The sequence below is a fragment of the Schistocerca serialis genome, chromosome 8 (genome assembly GCF_023864345.2).
Source record: "Schistocerca serialis cubense isolate TAMUIC-IGC-003099 chromosome 8, iqSchSeri2.2, whole genome shotgun sequence".
NCBI classification, from domain to species: domain Eukaryota; kingdom Metazoa; phylum Arthropoda; class Insecta; order Orthoptera; family Acrididae; genus Schistocerca; species Schistocerca serialis.
In genome coordinates this window covers 468,162,883-468,182,568 of record NC_064645.1, presented here as the reverse complement: position 1 = coordinate 468,182,568, position 19,686 = coordinate 468,162,883, and the positions used below count along the sequence as shown (strand labels likewise).

At 46.1% G+C, this 19,686-nt stretch overlaps 1 long non-coding RNA gene and 1 other non-coding gene across 2 annotated transcripts; both read left to right on the top strand.

The window, feature by feature from the left end:
• Positions 1-4,085: 4,085 nt before the first annotated feature.
• Positions 4,086-18,153, top strand: LOC126416732 (uncharacterized). The gene is made up of 2 exons (XR_007575508.1): positions 4,086-4,325; positions 17,811-18,153. It is a non-coding gene; the product is annotated as an uncharacterized LOC126416732 (long non-coding RNA).
• Trnat-ugu (transfer RNA threonine (anticodon UGU)) lies at positions 15,905-15,979 on the top strand. Its single transcript has one exon. It is a non-coding gene; the product is annotated as a tRNA-Thr (tRNA).
• Positions 18,154-19,686: the final 1,533 nt, after the last annotated feature.

Genomic DNA, 19,686 nt, shown 5'->3' with positions numbered 1-19,686 from the left:
CCCCCTCTATCTACAAGGTGTTGGCACATTTACCAACACATCATTGGCGACGAGACAACGGAAAGGGTCTTGTTCTTTCTAATTGCTTACATTTACTTGTGTCATGGCTTCGCCACTATCTCCAGATGTACTGTCCGAATTTTATCGCTTGCAGAATCAGCAGACGCAGGCGTTATTGGATGCCCTTGGACAGCTCGTCCAGGGTCAACGTGCCATTCAAACCGATGCGGCAGCCGCCGCTTCACCGCTACCGCAGCCACAACATGCAGTTGCACCGCCGTTTCGCAGTTTTAATGCGGCGCACGAATCGTGGACCGAGTGGTCCCGCCAGTTTGGATTTCATCTCGCCGCCTACAGAATTCAAGGTAATGAGCGGCAGCCGTTTTTGCTTTCGTGTGTAGGTGTGTCCACCTACCGTGTGATAGTGAAATTATTTCCCCGCCGCGACGTAGCAACTCTGTCCTACGAGGAAATTTTGTCGGCATTGGACGCCTATTTCAAACAGTTAATGTAGTTGCAAAAAGGTATACTTTCTTTCGTACAAAACGTACGGCCGGTCAAACTAATAGGGAGTGGGTCGCAACTTTGCAAGGCCTTACTAGGGATTGTGCGTTTGAATGTGACTGTGGCCTTTCTTATTCAGATACTATGGTACGCGATGCAATTGCACAGAACGTTTCTGATGTTCGCATACGGGAACAGATTTTGAAACTAGTTAATCCCTCCCTTCAGCAAGTGATAGACATATTAGATAGACAAGACACGCTTGACTGTGCTCAGGAATCATTTGAAACTTCGCCAGGCCGGCCGCGGTGGTCTAGCGGTTCTAGGCGCTCAGTCCGGAGCCGCGCGACTGCTACTGTCGCAGGTTCGAATCCTGCCTCGGGCATGGATGTGTGTGATGTCCTTAGGTTAGTTAGGTTTAAGTAGTTCTAAGTTCTAGGGGACTGATGACCATAGATGTTAAGTACCATAGTGCTCAGAGCCATTTGAACCAAACTTCGCCAGCTGTGTGTCGCATTAACCGGCCCGCCGAGCGCGCTGCAAGGAACTGTAAACAGCCTTCGCGCACGTCCGCACAACCACGCGTCCCGCGAAAGCGAGCAAATGCAGTGCTGAAATCATGCCAGCGGTGTGAAACTAGACATTCGCGTGACAATTGCCCGTCCCGCCAAGCTATTTGCTTTTTCTGTAATAAGAAAGGACACGTTCAAAGTGTTTGCCAGAAAAAGCTCAGATCAGACAATCACAATCATTCCCGGCCTTTTGCTTCGCGCCGGAATCGAACCAAGGACACTCAGGCTCGTGGACCTCCCCCTATGGACATTCATGTAGTTAATTCCACTTCGTCCAGTGCCACTTTCTCTAACAGTGACTGTGTTCGTCCCACAAAAGTGTGCGTCGACGTCGCCGGAAATCGCGTCAATTCGCAAGTGATGCTGTACCAGTGTCTGTTCACATTGCACGAGACAGTCGCTCTTGTCGTCAGCAGGACAATAAACTTTTTGTAGATTTGGACTTTAATGGCAAGGTCATACCATTCCAGCTCGATACCGGAGCTGCAGTTTCACTGCTCAATCACGACACGTACAAACAACTGGGCAAACCTCCGTTGCGTGCCGCCAATGTTCAGTTAAAAAGTTATCCAGGACAGCTTCTCCCTGTGTTAGGACAGTGCACTCTTCTTGCAACATACAAGGGACAAACAAAACTTGTGTCATTTTACGTTCTTCGTTCTTCTACTGCAGTGAACTTGTTTGGTTTAGATTTATTTCAATTGTTTAACATGTCTATAGTAAATCAGGTCCTATCAGTGAATCACACTGTGCCTTCAGACAGTGTTTCTCGTTTGTGTGAAGAATTTGCAGACATTTTTGCACCGGGCCTTGGTTGTGCTAAGAATTCTGAAGCACATTTGGAACTGAAAGTAAACGCGCAACCGAAATTTTTCAGAGCGCGCAATGTTCCTCACGCATTGCGTGTTGAGGTCGCAAGAACATTACACGATTTAGCATCACGAAGGTGAGTGAATGTGCGCAATGCCTCTTCTATTTCAGCTCCGCTTCATAGCTTACGCCGTAAGGGTGTTCCGTTCGTCTGGACGACGGAATGCGAACGCGCCTTTCGCCAGTTGAAATCGGCGTTGCTTTCAAATACTTGCCTTACGCCATTAGATCCCCGGAAACCCCTTTTGTTGATGGTAGAGGCATCGGATTTCGGGATCGGTGCTGTGCTTGCGCACAAAGTTGGCTCGCATGATCGCCCTATTGCCTTTGCGTCAAAATTGCTCTCGTCTGCGCAAAGAAATTATTCACAGATAGAGAAAGAAGCTTTGGCTCTCGTGTTTGGTGTTACTAAGTTCCATGATTTCTTGTATGGTCGTCACTTTACCATCATCACAGACCACAAACCTTTGACGTCGCTTTTTCATCCGAACAAGCCTGTACCTCCGCGTACAGCACAGAAATTCATTCGCTGGTCTATTTTCCTCTCGCAGTACCGCTACGATATCGTGTATCGGTCCACTGCTAAGCACGGAAACGCCGATGCGTTGTCCCGTTTGCCTGTTGCTGAGGATAGAGCATTCGATTCTTCAGAACTTGCTTGCATGTTCATTGATTCGGAAACCGATGAAGTGGTCGAATCGTTTCCAATTGATTTTCGTCGTGTAGCTACAGCCACAGCTGCTGACCCTGTCCTTGCTACCGTTTTGCGTTTTGTTGCTACGCAATGGCCTTTGTCAAAGTCTCGGATCGAGGATCCGTTGGTTCGCAGATTTTTTGCTGATAAGGAGAGACTTTTTGTTCGACGTGGTGTTTTGTTGTTGCGTTCTGATAATGATCAGTCCAGAGTCGTGGTCCCACGTTCGTTACAGTCCGCTGTTTTACGGCTTCTTCACCAAGGACATTGGGGTATAGTGCGAACGAAACAACTTGCTCGTCAGCACTGTACTTGGTTCGGAATCGATGCTGCGATTACGAATATGTGTTCTTCTTGCATGGCGTTTGCCGAACAACAATCCGCACCGCCACGGAAAGTCTTTGCATGGCCAAAAGCCACTTCCCCTTGGCAACGCTTGCACGTCGATTTTGCTGGTCCATTCTGGAATGCTAGATGGTTGGTTTTGGTAGATGCCTTCAGTAATTTTCCTTTTGTTGTCCGGATGTCTTCCACGACGTCCTCTGCCACCATCCAAGCGTTGTCTGCTATTTTTTGCATTGAAGGTCTTCCGCAGACTATTGTTTCCGACAATGGCCCACAATTCATGTCCGCAGAATTTGTCATTCTGCCAGGCCAATGGTATTCAACATCTGACGTCCGCGCCGTTTTCGCCTCAGTCAAACGGTGCCGCTGAACGATTGGTCCGGACTTTCAAGTCACAGATGTTGAAGTTGAAAGAGTCGCATTCTCGGGAGGACGCGTCGTTGCTCTTTTTGTCTTCGTATCGCTCTCAGCCCCGAGATGGTCGCTCGCCGGCTGAGTTGCTCCACGGTCGTCCTCATCGAACCTTGATGTCTTTGCTGCATCCGCCGCATCAGGTTCCTGTGCAGCGGCAGACTCCTGCTTTTGCTCCAGGCGACGTTGTATTCTATCGCAACTATCGAGGTTCACGGCGTTGGCTCGCAGGGCGCATTCTTCGCTGCCTCGGCCGCGCGATGTATGTGGTTTTGGGGGCCTCTGGTGAGGTGCGTCGGCATCTCAATCAGCTGCGCCTCTGTCGTCGCACGGGTTCTGCCGCTCCCCGTCTGCTTTCAGCGACGATGCCGTCCGGTCAGCGCCCTGGGGACCCATCTACTGGCTCGCCTCATCCCCAGGTGTTACCGACGATGCCTTCCATTTTGCGCCATGGCGACGCGCCGCCGCAGCTGCCGCAGCCGCCGCCTGTCCGCCAGCCGGCGCCGCCCGCATTCGACGCTTCGCTGCAGCCGCCAAGCGCCTCCCTGGGTCACGCGCCGCCGATCGCTTCCCGTGACCCGCTGTCCTCCGCCATGGAACTCTTGCCCGCTCCGGACCACATGACGTCATCGCGCGTCGGGAACCCCGACGCAATGGAGGTCGACCCATCGGCCTCTCCTGTCTCTTTACGGGCGCATACACCACATGTTGACGTGCACCCTGGACTAGGTTTTCAGGCGTTTCCTAGCTCCCCTCGGACCGAATGGCCGGGTGCGGGTGGCACAGCCTCGCCTGTTGTTAGGCTCCCCACCTCATCGCATACGTCAACATGGGGTCCTCCCCACGGCGGGCGGAAGCCTTATAACACGACCGTTCGCCGATTTGCGGGGGAGGAATGTGGTGTCACCGCCAGACACCACACTTGCTAGGTGGTAGCTTAAATCGGCCGCGGTCCATTTAGTACATGTCGGACCCGCGTGTCGCCACTGTGTGATCGCAGACCGAGCGCCACCACAAGGCAGGTCTCGAGATACGATATAGCACTCGCCCCAGTTGTACGGACGACATTGCTAGCGACAATACGGACGAAGCCTTTCCTCTCATTTGCCGAGAGACAGAATAGCCTTCAGCTAAGTCCATGGCTACGACCTAGCAAGGCGCCATTAGCCTTACATAGTTTGAAAGTTATCATATGAAATGTCTCATCAAGAATGCTGTATTCATCAAAGAATAAAAGATAAGTATTCGAGGAGCTGCATACTTTTCTTATGAGAATTCACTACTTTTCCTGTTCCAGAATTCACGCCCGTCTGCGTTAGATAGCTTCCATTTCGGCCTCCTCTATCTACAAGGTGTTGGCACATGTACCAACACATCAATAAGTGTGGATGTGTAAGGGACCTAGTGAAAGAGCATGTGTAAGGCATTCAGAATTAAAATTTTAATTCTTTCCTAATCCAACTCATTTCAAAAATTTATTTACCTGACTTGTTATTATTGCTTATTGATTACCTTATAAAACCTCCTACTTCTACTCTTTTCGATAGGCAAAAAGACGGAATGCGCTTGGGAATCGAACACAGCTTATGATAACCATGTTTAGTTTTCAATTATATATCGATTCCGTCAATTTTGAGTCGACTACGCGTCATGGGCAATATGTGTTTTCTCAGAAACGGATGGAGGGAGGGAGGAGACGACTCAGAATATCCTAGAATCTTTCGGTTTAGGTTCTACACAACTTACCCGCAAAATATGAGCTGAATCGGTTGATCGTGTCTGAGGACTTCCCCTTGCTCTTGACACTGGTTAGCACAGTATGTATGCATATATGAATGTAGAGGTAGCTGTATGTGAGACTTCAGGGACGTGCTAGTGTGCATAAAACATGCTGAGTATCTAGCTTACGAACAGTTTTCATGCGTTTTCTCACACTCGTCTTGGCAAGTGTACGGCTAGTTCCCTATTTTGTCAGAAAAAACGCATAATGAGTTAAAATACGGGAAACATGCAGAAAAAAATTCACAAGATTTCATTACAGAAATGAAATAATTTTCGTTCATCCGTCATCTACTTCAAATGCTGAGTGGGACAGAATTTGATGAATATACAGTATGTGAACTAATCATAACGACGTCAGCTCTGTCTCTGCCGGCCAGAGTGGTCGAGCGGTTCTAGGCGCTACGGTCACAGGTTCGAATCCTGCCTCGGGCATGGATGTGTGTGATGTCCTTTGGTTAGTTAGGTTTAAGTAGTTCTACGTTCTAGGGGACTGATGAGCTCAGAACTTAAGTCCCATAGTGCTCAGAGCCATTTGACCAATTTGAACCAGCTCTGTGTCTGTGTCATTCATTTTACTGCGACCGATTTCAGTGGTCACTCCACCGTTAAAAGGCCATTTTGTGGCAATTGGTGGACATATACGCAACAGTATTCACCCCTGGAAGTGAAAACATGGACGTCGGCACCATTACTCATACATGGTGAAAACTATTGAACTAAATGAAGAAAAAAAAAAAGTACACTACTGACCATTAAAATTGCTACACCAAGAAGAAATCCACATGATAAACGGGTATTCATTGGACAAATAGATTATACTAGAACTGACATGTGATTACATTTTCACGCAGTTTGGGTGCATAGATCGTGAGAAATCAGTACGCAGAACAACCAGCTCTGGCCGTAATAACGGCCTTGATACGCCTGGGCATTGAGTCAAACAGAGGAGACGACTCAGCTTCAATACGATAGCACAGTCCATCAAGAGTAGTGACTGTCGAATTGTGACGAGCCAGTTGCTCGGCCACCATTGATCAGACGTTTTCAATTGGTGAGAGATCTGGAGAATGTGCTGGCCAGGGCAGCAGTCGAACATTTTCTGTATCCAAAAAGGCCCGTACAGGACCTGCAACGTGCGGTCGTGCATTATCCTGCTGAAATGTAGGGCTTCACAGGAACCGGATGAAGGGTAGAGCCACGGGTCGTAACACATCTGAAATGTAACGTCCACTGTTCAAAGCGCCGTCAATGCGAACAAGAGGTGACCGAGACGTGTAACCAATGGCACCCCATACCATCACGCCGGGTGATACGCCAGTATGGCGATGACGAATACACGCTTCCAACGAGAGTTCACCGCGATGTCGCCAAACACGGATGCGACCATCATGTTGCTGTAAACAGAAACTGGATTCATCAGAAAAAATGAAGTTTTGCCATTCGTGCACCAAGGTTCGTCGTTGAGTACACCACCGCAGGCGCTCCTGTGTGTGATGCGGGGTCATGGGTAACCGCAGCCATGGTCTCCGAGCTGATAGTCCATGCTGCTACAAACGTTGTCGAACTGTTCGTGCAGATGGTTGTTGTCTTGCAAACATCCTCATCAGTTGACTCAGGGATCGAGACGTAGCTGCACGATCCGTTACAGCCATGCGGATAAGATGCCTGTCATTCGACTGATAGTGTTACGAGGCCGTTGGGATCCAGCACGGCGTTCCGTATTACCCTCCTGAACTCACCGATTCCATATTCTGCTAACAGTCATTGGATTTCAACCAGCAATGTCGCGATACGGTAAACCGCAATCGCGATAGGCTACAATCCGTCCATTATCAAAGTCGGAAACTTGATAGTACGCATTTCTCCTCCTTACACTAGGCATCACAACAAAGTTTCACCAGGCAACGACGGTCAACTGCTGTTTGTGTATGAGAAATCGGTTGGAAACTTCGCTCATGTCAGCACGTTGTAGGTGTCGCCACCGGCGCCAGCCTTGTGTGAATGCTCTGATAAGCTAATCATTTGCATATCACAACATCTTCTTCCTGTCGGTTAAATTTCGCATCTGTAGCACGTCATCTTCATGGTGTAGCAATTTTAATGGCCAGTAGTGTAAATTAGTTACAAACTACGGCGGGCAGACACTGTATTCAGCATGTAAACGTCACTGCAGATATTCGTATATACGTTATGCCATGTTCAATTTACCTGCCATCATTGGTGATGATGTGACGCAGACGAATAGCGAAATTCTGCATGACCCGCTGAAGCGTCGGAATATCGATGCTGTCGATGACCTCCTGAACGGCTGTTTGCAGCTCATCAGTGGATTTGGGGTTATTGCTGTACACCTTGTCCTTAATATAACCTCACAAAAAGGAGTCATTTATGTTCATATCCGGAGAATATGGCGGCCAATCGAGGCCCATGCGGTCCACAAAGTGGTCCTCCAGGACATCAAACTCTTTCCTGCTTCGAGGGGGTCGAGCGTCGTCTTTCAAGGGCCACCTCGAAATCAGGGTCACTTCTGATAATGGGGACGAAATCGTCTTCCAAAGCCTAAACGTACCGTTCGGTAGTCACCGTGCCATCAAGGAAAATCGCACCGATAATTCCGTAACTGGACGTTGCACTTTACACAGCCACCCGTTGAAGGTGAAGAGACTTCTCAATTGCGAAATGTTGATTCTCAGTTCCCAACATGTGCCAATTTTGCTTATTGACGAACCAAACCATATGAAAGTGAGCTTCGTCGCTAAACCAAACAATACAGCACATACTGATTCCTATCATGCCTCGCGGGCAACCGTGTAGTTTGAACGTCGTGACGCAAGCCGTTGAGAAGTTGTGATGATTTTATTTCATCTAGTCACCCTGTGTGTTGTGCATCTAATAATGCCCATCAGCCAATGGATCAATAGCATTTCTGGTATGAGCATCTAAACTACCAGTGTGTCTGCTGTAAAGAGTTGAGTCTGACAGTTGACATGGAGCCATATCCTATAATGGGCAAAAGCTGCCTCTTGTTTCAACCATAAATAAAGCTGTTCAGACATAAAAATGAAATAAAAGAAGGTAAATGGTACTTCTTTTCTGTCGTGGAAAACAGAAATGTCATAAACAGCGCTATCATGAGTACTGTCAATAGAAAAACAAAGAACGCAATCACCAAATCGTAATATTATTCGGACAGATTTGTAAAGCTGCTTAAATCTTGTTAAACATTTTTCTGAGCAGCTAATGTTCGAAAACATGCAATGTCGGATTGGACTTCCCTTTACTTGATGCCGCTTACAGAGGCGCTCCTGGAATTGTTGTGCCAAATATGCATTGTCGTCGCGGTGGCTCGGCTGGTCTTGTATGTTTCTTCGGCGGAGTGTCGAGTGTCCGCCAAAATGTGTAAATAAAGAAGTACAAGACGTTAGAGGCACGAAAATATCTTTATGCTGAGAAAGAAGAAATTGTAAGGGAAATGTTAGGCCTTCTAAAAACATCAAAAATCTAGAAATTAAGAAGTAATCATGAAGGTCATCAACACAGAAAATCGAAATCGGAAACGACACAGTTGTCGAAGATGTGAAAGAGTTATTCTATCTAGCAAGCAATATGTCCTATGGAAGGAAGACACCAGAAGCAGGTTGGTACAGGTGAAGACAGTTTTTGTCAATAAAAGGCCTCTTGTTATCTCAGACATTTGTTTGAAAATATGGAAAAAATTCTATAAACGCGCATTTGGGGAAGAGCATTGTATGGAAGGGAAATATGAACGACTGGGGATCTGGAAACTAAAAAACTGAAATCATTTACAATATGGTGCTGAAGAAGAGTATTAAATATTATGTGGACAGTGTAACCGGACTGTCACTCGGCTGTCTAACTTTCAGTGCCCCGAAACCGAGTATTACGAAAGTTCTGTAAACGCGCAAATTATCTGGATAAATATTAAACGTTGTCACATGAATGGCGAACCAAATATTTACTACCCATGTCAATTTATTAAACGACGGATATCAATTACATTAGTTTTTTGCCAAAAACAACAAAAATCTAGGTATTGTGCGTTACTATGATTGAATAATTTGGTGGATTAATATACGACATGAAATTTTAATTTAATCGGTTTAGCATCGAAATTCCTTCCATGAACGCGAGAGCCATCTTGACCATAGAGAAGCTGGATACGAGTCAGGATTCTCAAGTTAGCTCACACCGTGCGCCGCCAGAAATGTTCGCCGGCCGAAGTGGCCGTGCGGTTAAAGGCGCTGCAGTCTGGAACCGCAAGACCGCTACGGTCGCAGGTTCGAATCCTGCCTCGGGCATGGATGTTTGTGATGTCCTTAGGTTAGTTAGGTTTAACTAGTTCTAAGTTCTAGGGGACTGATGACCTCAGCAGTTGAGTCCCATAGTGCTCAGAGCCATTTGAACCAGAAATGTTCACAAAGAAATAACCTTTATTGCTATCAGCGGTTACTAGCTTCGCTGGTGCGCTGATGTTTTGAAATATTCTGACGGAGTAGCTTTAGCAGCTGTACAACAATAATTAAATAAAAGAAATAAGCAAAACACTGAATAAATGCCATTATGAGCGTGCTATGGTGACTAGTATGATTCAAATTTCATTTAACTTCGATCAGTTCAGGTTTCGGTAGAGATGTTCATAACATTACTCATGAGATTATTGGATATATTTACCACAAACTAGGTATGAGCAAGCTGAAAATAAATTACACACACACGTATACAATTTTATCGGTACATTCACACCAAAGTTGCAGTGAATAATGACGTGCGATATTGAACGAAATCATTTGCTTAAATGTCATTGATATGCTTAAAACAGATAAAGTACGTCTAGAACATGTACTAAGAATCACAGGTAAGAAAAGAAGTCTACGCGAATCCTCATCGGAAAGAAAGACTGGCGGGATATCTGATACAGTATGGAGGAAAATTTCACTTCTACATGACATACAAAATCCGAAAGCCGTCGTATGGTGAGTAGTGGAGGGTACCTTGTACAAATGCTAGTCGTCCTATTTCCTGGTATATTCGTAAACACAGCGAGAGAAAAACTATTGTCACATGCGTCTGTACGAATCCTGATTTATCTTATGTTGTCTTTGGGGCCCTAACGCGACATGTACGTCGGCGGCATTAGGATCGTTTTGAAATCTGTCGCAGATGCGGTTCCCTAAATTTTCTGAGCGGTGTTTCGCAAAAAGAACGTTGCCTTCCCTCCAGATGTTCCCATTCGAGTTCATGGAAGATTTCCGCAATAGTCGCGCGTCGATCGGAGAACCTATCATTAAGAAATTTAATAACACGCCTGCGAACTGCTTAGTTGTCTTCCGTTAATCTGATCTGGTGGGGATCCCAAACACTTGAGCAGTACTCAAGAACGGGTCGCACAAGTACTCTTTGCAGGGTCTCCTTAATACACCACAGGAAAGAAAGTATACCTGGAAAGACGGAAACGATTTTGAAACGATGACAGCAAATTCCACCTGGGGGATAGTAGAAATACTGATAAAGTTTCAACGTCATCCACCAGCAGATAGCGTCCTGGTATAGCTACCAGAGCTTCATCCTTGTCTACCCTTCAATAGAGAATGATTGTAGCAACAAGACTCAGTGTACTGCAAATTTGTGAAGCAACCCGACAACCATGCTCTCGTGCTTCCTACAGCCAACTGAGCGAGTTTGAAAGACGTAAAATTGTGACCTTCTGAGTGATGGGATGGTCTCTTTAGAGAATTGCCCCACACGTTGGGCATGCTGCGTCAGTTGTGCAACGATGTTGGTATCGGTGGTCATGAACATTGTCACACGTGCAGATGAGGTTCTGGATGTCCACTCAGAACCGACGCCCGCCGGAACCGTCGTACTATAAGGGCACAGTGGCAGATCATACAGCCACTGTAGTACAGATAAGAGGACTTGTGGGCCCAAACGTGTCAACACGAAAACTTGCGATCCAGTTACAAGGGCTATCCACAAAGTACATCACGTTTTGGAATTAGAAATAAATAAAGTATTGGAAATTTTTTTATTATATGCAGATGAAAGCCACACTTAAATAATACTTTTCTACATAGTTGCCATTTAAATCAAGGCACTTATCATAGTGATGGACGAGCTTGGAAATTCCTTCGTCGCAAATTCGGCCGCCTGCGCCTTCAACCACGTGGTTACCTCTTTTGGGACAGAAAAGGTGTGATTTTTGTGGATTTCCTGGAAAGAGGCACTACAATAAACTCTCAATGGTATTGCCAAACTCTGCACAACCTCAGAAGAGCAATACAAAACAAGCGCAGGGGAAAGTAGGGCTCAAAGATCTTGCTGATTCACGACAACGCCCGGGCCCACACGGCAAATGCCACTCGTGAAGTTCTCGAAACTTTTAAGTGGGAGTTGTTTCCTCATCCGCCGTACAGTCCCGACCTGGCACCGAGCGACTTCCACTTATTCCCAGCAATGAAGAAGTGATTGGCTATGCAGCGTTTTGGTGACGACCCACAGCTTCAAGAAGAGGTAACCACGTGGTAGAAGGCGCAGGCGGCGGATTTTACGACGAAGGAATTTTCAAGCTCGTCCATCGCTACGATAAGTGCCTTAATCTAAATGACAACTATCTAGAAAGTATTATTTAAGTGTGGCTTTCATCTGTATATAATAAAAAAATTTCCAAAACTTTATTTATTTTTAATTCCCTCGTATTACCAGTGAAACTGCGAGAACGCTCACCTCCAGCAGACATTCCACTCACGCCACAGTATCGACGTCCACGGCTCTGTTGCGCCGTCAGAAGATCACTTGAAAGATGCAATGGCGCACCGTGATCTTCAGCGATCAAAACAGATTCTGCCTATACAAGTGGTGGCCGTTTAATTTTATGACGTAGACCTGGTAAGCGGTGTCTCGTTTAGAGCATTTGTCGAAGACACACTGGTCTCAGCCCTACCCTTAGGGTCTGGTTGCGATAAGCTACCACTCTATTTCGCTTTTGGTGTTTCTGGAGACTACACTGACCAACGTTCGGTACGTGCGGAATTATGTTAGACCTGTTCTTTTATCGTTATTGCAACAGTAAGGCGATGTGTTGTTCCAACAGGATAATGCTCGCCTGTACGCTGTTGGTGAAACTCAACATACTCTACAAGACGTGCAGCACCTTCCCTGGCAAGCACGATCTCCGGACTTGTCTCAGTCGAGCACATGTGAGATATGATGGAAGGAGAAGTGACTCGTGAGACTCGTCAACCAACAACCCTTACAGAACTACGTGAACAGGTCGAGCAGGCGTGTCATAACATTTTCCAGGACAGTATTCGCTTTCTATACGATCGACTGTATGCCAGTCAGCGCAAGCACTGCCACCCGTAGGCCACGCCAAGTACCAATATAGGTGTTTAAGCACAGGTCGATACCTGGTACTTGTGCTATTGATCTGTTAATGTAAAAATTTCATGTACTCCATATGAATTGTTGCAACGGTAAATCTTAAGTGAATTGGGAACATCCAAATGGGTGTACTAACTTCTTTTCCTGGGAGTGTAGATGCGCTGCTGTTTCCTAGAATTACCACAGTAAAACGATGCCAATCGTTCGCCTTCCCCACAACCGGCATTACACGCTCGTCCCATTTCGCATTGTTTCGCAACGGTACGCCGAAACATTTAACTGACATGACTGTATGAAGTGTCATACAATTAATAATGTACCCTAAAAATTATTGGATTACTTTCCTATTCATTTGTATCAGTTTACAGTAGAAATTCTGTCCAAGTCACACTATATTCTCAGAGAGTCACTTAGAGACGACACGGTCCCGTACAGTACAGGTTGGTACTGAAAGCAGCAGCGGTGGGGAGAAACAGTGACGATTAGATGTATATTTATTTTAGTTAAGTTACTTTCACAATTCTCTTTTCATTGATCTTTCCGTCCACCTCGATAGCTGAGTGGTCAGCGCGACAGACTGCCATGCAAAGGAGCCCGGGTTCAACTTCCGAATGAGTCAGAGATTTTCTCCGCTGAGGGACTGGGTGTCGTCTTTATCATCATTTCATCCTCATCGACACGCAAGTCACCAAAGTGGCGTAATCTAAAAAGATTTGCACCAGGCGACCAGCCTACTCGATGGGAGGTCCTAACGACACGACATTTCATTTTTTCGTTGATCCTTCCAGGTAAAGATCCCCTAAAAATTTCATCAATGTACTGAAACAATGATATGATTTTCTCTACTAGGTATCGCCACAGGTTAGTCCCAAGTCGTAAATGCCACATAAATTACATGACGAAGAAGATTTAAAACTTCCTAAAGCGTTGCAAAATTGAGTAAACAGTGGCTGCTACCAGTAAGCTTATTGTTTCATGGGAAAAACAGTAGAAGCAGATAAAACCAGAATATGCAGAATTCGAGAGGCGTTCAGTAAGTAAAGGAAGACATCTTTTTTCTGAAAGCAGGGTGGTTTGATTCAGGTTTCCAATACACCATATTATTCCCCACTCTTTTGGCTTCAAAACCCCATTTTTCAACATAATCTCCCTTCAAAGCAACGACCTTAAGCCACCTTACTGGGAGGGTCTGTACACCCTCATGGTACTAGTCTACTCGTAGACTCTACTGGTGGACGTTGGAGCCAAAATCTTGCTCCATCATACACCATCCCACCACGCACGTATTGCTTCCTGTGGAATATGTTTTTCATTGTGCCAAATGGATTGAAGTCGGAAGGGGCGACTTCGCGGATTTAAGGGGGGACGTCGATGTTATTGACCAAAAATATCAATTTTTTATTTATTTTTTATTTGTTAGTACAACTCATAGACAATAAGTTCCCAAAGTTTCAATGTTGAAATCGCAACCGAAGTGCCTGAAAATTAATTAAAAGTGTGACACTGCCTCCCTGCCACGCCCACGTTTTGAAGCAGCACTTCAATACCAGCTCAGTGAACAACGATTCTGTGTATTACTTTCAACCAAACGTGTGCGGGATACATCTAGAAGGACGTGGTACATACTCTTTGGTTTTGTTGATCATCTTGGGCCGATCCTGCACTTCTCAGAAAGTGTGTTCATCTCAAAACCCAAAATCCAAATGAGTCTCTAAATTCACACATATGGAAACGATGCCCTAAAAACTTATTTGCATCTGCTATAGTTGACAGAATTGCAACTAATGATGCAGTTATTGTATTTAATGATGGGAACGTCGGGAGGATGAAGGTATTAGATAGAATGGGCTTCAAGACAGGAAATTTTACTCTACACATCCTGAGAAAAATAGATTTACAGCGCGTCTGTGCAGCTGAAAAGTCAGTTGAAGACCTGGTAAAGGAAAGAAGACAGACAACATGAAACCAGAAGAGAGGCCTTGAAGGGAAAGACTACCCAGAGTACAAATGTGGTGCCTCCTGAAGAAGTGACATAAGGAAAAAATGTTAGGTTGAACTTTAATTGCGTTTCCTGAAGAGTTTGTCTTTTAAAGTTTATGTACCTTTTCCTCAGATTCTATGAAACCTAGAATTATGAAATTTTGTACACATATTTCTGTAAACTTAATAAACGTTTCCTCAAGAGCAACTTTGAAATTCTCTTTGCAAGCTGAGATATGGGGCAGTGCTTGGAATTTTGCATGAAATTAAAATTGTACTTGTAGAATTAACTAGAAAATTATGAAAATTCTCCTATTTCACCTATTTCAAAAACCTCATGAGAGAAGCTTTCAACATATAAAGAGATGAAACCGAGGAATTTTTGTAGAAATCTCTTGAATACTTTCTGAGAAAAAGGAACATACATTATTTTTTTTAAATCAAATGTCATTAAAGAAAGTTGAATATGTATGCTCAAGGGATTTTATATGTCAATTTGTTACTTTCATGTAAAGCGTGGTACAAAATTTCATTGCCATATCTCCAAAACTGTGGACTTGGTGCATTTATGAAATAGTGTGTGTTTTTCATCAACGTCCCCCTTTAAGGTGAATGAGAAAGAAAAGTGTAATTAAGTTCTGTGAGCTCCCCTCAGCTGTGTACACTTCATGGCGAAACAAATTTTCGTTTGCTTTTTTGTAGTAACAAACCGGCTGAAGTAATTTCTTCAGTTTCCTAACTGTAGTATAATACACTTCAGAGGATGATAGTTGCACCGTGACGGAGGATATTACAACGAGTAACCCCTACAGTGTCCCAGAAGGCTGTCGCTCTGACTTTATCGGTTCAAGCTGCGGGTTTGAACGTCTTCTTCGGAGGAGAGGTAGAGTTTCTGGTTGAAGGTGATGAACTCATGTTCCATCGCCTGTGGTGATGCTAGACAAAAAATTGTTACGTTTAGCCTCATACTGAGCAGGAAATTCCGCACGGATAGTCTTTCGTTGTTCTTCATGGTCTTCTGTAGTGTGGCGAGGAACACAGCAGGTAACACCTTTAAGTGGACATTTATTTGGATATGGTGTCTGTTTTTTCGGACATGTACGAAAGAACAGACACCGTATACATATAAGTATATAGTTCTGGCAGTACCGGCTATGACCTTCTTCTGTGCAGATGCACACATATTACCCGAACTCTTGCGGGACTTGGTAAGAACTGTCTTCCACGAGTAATGAGTTTGTTGGATAGGGACACTACGAATGTAGTGTGTGGACATATAAGGTGAGAATGTGGGTCTCGCGGAAGGCGTGCGCGATATAGTCCCTGCAGTCGCACTGTCTTCTGTGCCCTCGGTGGCTCAGATGGATAGAGCGTCTGCCATGTAAGCAGGAGGCCCCGGGTTCGAGTCCCGGTCGGGGCACACATTTTCACCTGTCCCCGTTGATATATATCATCGCCCATCAGCAACTGAAGGTATTAATATAGAATTCTAATTTCGTCTGAGTGGACGAGTGCTTCAGCACCATCAACAAAGTCGTCCAGATCAGCAGCGGGGTGTTTGATTGTGATCCATCGATCACCGCAAGTGAGTGTGTCTGCACGTTCCAACATTTCAGGAGTCACAGCTTTGTCCACCTGGCACACCGGAGATTGGACAGGTTTGCGCGACATTGTTATGATGATGACAGACGCCTCGGCCATCGACTCACCCGCGCTTTGGTCCACTGCCAGCTATCTGTAGACATTCTGCAAGCGGTCGTGAATATCTATGATGCTTTGGTGCTCCACCAAAATAAACTCAATGGTGCGCACCTCTGTTGCAAACCCTACATTGAAGGTTATGTATGGAGCCGACGACTATCGGAACTTCACGAAAATATAGCGGCTGAAGCGGGAATATTCCGCTATGTCGCACAATAAATGCTGAATTTTTTTCAACCGAAATTGCCCGGGAAAAAATTGTGCTGTATTAATTACTCAAAGCCCCACGTAGGTTATAAATGAAAAGATTTGCACAATGTAGGAAAACCATAATACCAGTCGAGAAAGTAAACCGTATTCCCGTGCCTTTGGTCTTCATATAATTGGACTGAAACCTTGTGGTAGTAGTTTGTGACATCACGAATGAGGAGCTTGCCATCCTGGTCTGCTATCACGCAGCGCACTCACGTTCGCACACTGACACGTCGAGCGACCGATACTCGCGAAACTGCGGCCCGAGCAGCGGCAGGTGCTGTGGCTGTGCTGTGCTGTTTGGCGTGCGGTGAGCGGTGTGGCGGCCAGATAACAGGTAATCCAACGGGGCGCGGCGTTCGCCACGGTCAGTCGGGCGCACAGTTTTTACGCTGCTCCGGCCTGCCGGCTAACACCCTGTATCCAGGACTGAGGTGTAATTTAATCTCCGGGATTATGTTTACAGCCGCGCCGGGACGAGGTGAAGAGAGGGCGGATGAAGTTGGCTGGCCGGCGAGCGGCCCTGTCGGCCGTATCGCTCACCGCAGAGATCCCAGCCGGGCCCGCCGTGTCCGGCGCCGCCCCAGTCAGCTTTCCTGTTAGTGGGAGGCGGCGACCGCTCCCCACCGGAACCGGCAAGCTTGTCGCGATATTTTTGGCTCCTCCGTCGCGACGGACATTTCTTCTGGGGTGCAGACACGTTACAGGTTTTGTCTTGCACAATATTTAACCTCCTCTGACAATCTCTAGCTTATTACTGAAAACCATATTATTGTATGTCTTATTACTGAATGTGTTACTGATGAAAGCCTCACTAATATAATATTATTATTGGAACTATTATTACTGAAAGCCTTATTACTGAATATCTTGATGCTAGTAGTTTCGTTAATGGCAGCCTAATTGTGGGGGGGATTCACTGAACAGAGACTCGTTGGTGGGTGTCATGTTGATAGGAAACTCGTTGATGGGGGTTCATTGATAAAGGACTTATTGAGGGCAGACAGACTGAATTGAAGTCAGTCACACTGAGGGCACCTGGATTGAGGACAGCCTCATTGTGTATGGTCTCACTGAGGATGCTCCCATTAAGGGTGGTCTAATTGCTTCTGGTCTTAGTGGGACATCTTGTTGAGGGTGGGCTCACGCAAAGTAGACTCAATGAGCGTTATGTCACTGAAGGTTGTCTCACTGTAGGTTGTCTCACTGTAGGTTGTCTCACTGTAGGTTGTCGCACTGAAGGTTGTCTCACTGAAGGTTGTCTCTGTGGTGTCACCGCCAGACACCACACTTGCTAGGTGGTAGTTTAAATCGGCCGCGGTCCATGTAGTACATGTCGGACCCGCGTGTCGCCACTGTGATCGCAGACCTAGCGCCACCACCAAGGCAGGTCTCGTGATACGAGAGTGGACTCGACCCGAGTTGTACGAGAACCTAGCTACCCCCCAGTTGTACGAGAACCTAGCTATCGCCAAGTTGTACGAAGCCTTTCTCTCTCATTAGCCGAGAGACAGAATAGCCATCAGCTAAGTTAATGGCAACGAACTAGCAAGGAGCCATTTGTATCAGTGCCTATAGCTTACGAGTATTCAAGAGAGATGTATTCCAAGGAATCAATAAAAGTTAAGTAAAAAGCATCTACATACTTTTCTTCTTATTCATTCATAAGTTCTCATGTTCCAGACTTCACGCCCGTATGCTTTAGCCTTGCGTGCCCTATCGGCCACAGCGTTAGTCTAGCTTTCCTTTTCAGCCATCAACATCACGGTGTCGGCCCAGCTACCGACACAACATATATTGGCGACGAGGGAAAAGTGACCTTTTTCTGCTTGCTTACATTTATTTCTGATTGCTTACATTTCATTGTGTCATGGCTTCGCCACAATCTCCAGATGTACTGTCCGAATTTTATCGCTTGCAGAATCAGCAGACGCAGGCGTTACTGGATGCCCTTGGACAGCTCGTCCAGGGTCAACGTGCGCTGCACACCGATGCGGCCGCCGCCGCTTCTTCGCTACCGCTGCCACTGAACGCTGTTGCACCTCCCTTTCGACCATACGTGGCAGCCGATGAGACCTGGCAAGAGTGGTCTCGTCAGTTCGCCTTTCACCTCGCTGCCTACAGAATTCAAGGTAATGAGCGGCAGCCGTTTTTGCTTTCTTGTGTCGGTGTGTCCACATACCGTGTGATAGTGAAATTGTTTCCCCGACGCGACGTAGCAACTCTGTCCTACGAGGAAATTTTGTCTGCATTAGATGCCTATTTCAAAGAAACAGTTAATGTGGTTGCAAAACGGTATACGTTCTTTCGTACGAAACGTACGGCCGGTCAAACTAATAGGGAGTGGGTAGCAACATTGCAAGGACTTACTAGGGACTGTGCCTTTGAATGTGACTGTGGTCTTTCTTATTCAGATACAATGGTGCGTGATGCAATAGCACAGAACGTTTCTGATGTTCGCATACGGGAGCAAATTTTGAAACTAGTTAATCCCTCCCTTCAACAAGTGATAGACATATTGGATAGACAGGACACACTTGACTGTGCTCAGGAATCTTTTGAAACTTCGCCAGCCGTGTGTAACATTAACCGGCCCGCTGGACGCGCTGCGCGGCCCGGTAACCGGGCCTTGTGCACGTCGACACAGCGACCGCCGCGTGCTAAGCCAGGTGTGCCGCGCCAGCCCACAAATGCAGTGAAATCATGCCCGCGGTGTGCTACTAGACATTCGCGTGAACATTGCCCGTCACGCCAAGCAATTTGCTTTTTCTGCAATAAGAAAGGACATGTTCAAAGTGTTTGCCAGAAAAAGCTCAGATCAGACAATCACAATCATTCCAGGCCCTTTGCTTCGCGCCGGAATCGAACCAAGGACACTCAGGCTCGTGGACCTTCGCCTATGGACATTCATGTCGTTAATTCCATTTCGTCCAGTGACACTTTCTCTAACAGTAACTGTGTTCGTCCCACAAAAACTGTGCGTCGACGTCGCCGGAAATCACGTCAATTAGCAAGTGATTCTGTACCAGTGTCTGTTCCAATTGCACAAAACAGTCGCTCTTGTCGTCAGCAGGACAATAAACTTTTTGTGGACTTAGACTTTGAAGGCAAAGTGATACCATTCCAGCTCGATACCGGAGCTGCAGTTTCATTGCTCAATCATGACACGTACAA